The following is a 1,087-nucleotide window of genomic DNA, read 5'->3' on the forward strand; positions in this document are numbered from 1 at the left end:
CAACATTTGTTAAAGAAAGCAGCCCGGCCTTGATAAATGAAACATCAAATTCCAGCAAACGATCTGCCTCGAGGACCATTTGACACGTGAAAAGATGCAGGCGGGATGTGCAGCAGTAGGGTCATTACATGGCTGCGAGTGTCCTTACCAGCTTTAATTAAGCCGAGACTGAAATCGCATGGCAAGGAAGCACAGCTGATGGTAAAAGCCTATTTTACATCGTAACAGGGGATTTAGGAGAAAAAGCTGGTGCCACTGAATCACTGTCTGCATCTGATTTACTCACAGTGCTCTCCACAGTTCTCATAGCAATCCAAAATTCTGCTTTGCTCTTGTATACTTTACAAAACCAGCGAAGGTCTATGGGGGTGGACCTTGCTACCAGCAAGAAGTGAAGCAAGGATCCAGGGGGGCTGGCTTATGTGGGGGACTGCAAGCTGCACCGTGCTTTGAAGCAGAACCACTTGTTGAGTTGAATAGTGTGGTGGCCTGTGATGTGGCCCAGCAGGTTGATATGGAGAAGGAAGAGCACAACTGAGACAGGGGAGGTTTAGGTTGGATATTAGGAGGAAGTTTTTCACACAGAGGGTGATGATGCACTGGAACAGGTTGCCCAAGGAGGTTGTGGATGCCCCATCCTTGGAGCATTCAAGGCCAGGCTGGATGTGGCTCTGGGCAGCCTGGTCTGCTGGTTGGTGACCCTGCGCACAGCAGGGAGTTGGAACTGGATGATCATTATGGTCCTTTTCAACCCAGACCGTTCTATGATATGATTCTATGAACAAGGATCTACGGCAGCCTTAAGCAAATGACTAAAAGCACAGAAGCCATAAACTACGTTCTTAGTTTGGCTACATTTTTATTCGAGCATGGTCATTTTCAAAAGAAATTACAAATTGAAAATTCAATAATACTTTTACAAAGACAATTCAGGAAAGATTTTTGTCATGGTATCATACATTGTATTTAACAGTCCCTCTTTTTAGCTAAAAAACAAGATGAAGAAAGTGGAATTTTCAGTCGAAAATACAGTGTTTTCACAAGATCGTATCAAAAGTTCCCAAATTTGGAATTTCCAGTAATTGGA

This window comes from Meleagris gallopavo, chromosome 7 (assembly GCF_000146605.3).
Source record: "Meleagris gallopavo isolate NT-WF06-2002-E0010 breed Aviagen turkey brand Nicholas breeding stock chromosome 7, Turkey_5.1, whole genome shotgun sequence".
Lineage (NCBI taxonomy): Eukaryota > Metazoa > Chordata > Aves > Galliformes > Phasianidae > Meleagris > Meleagris gallopavo.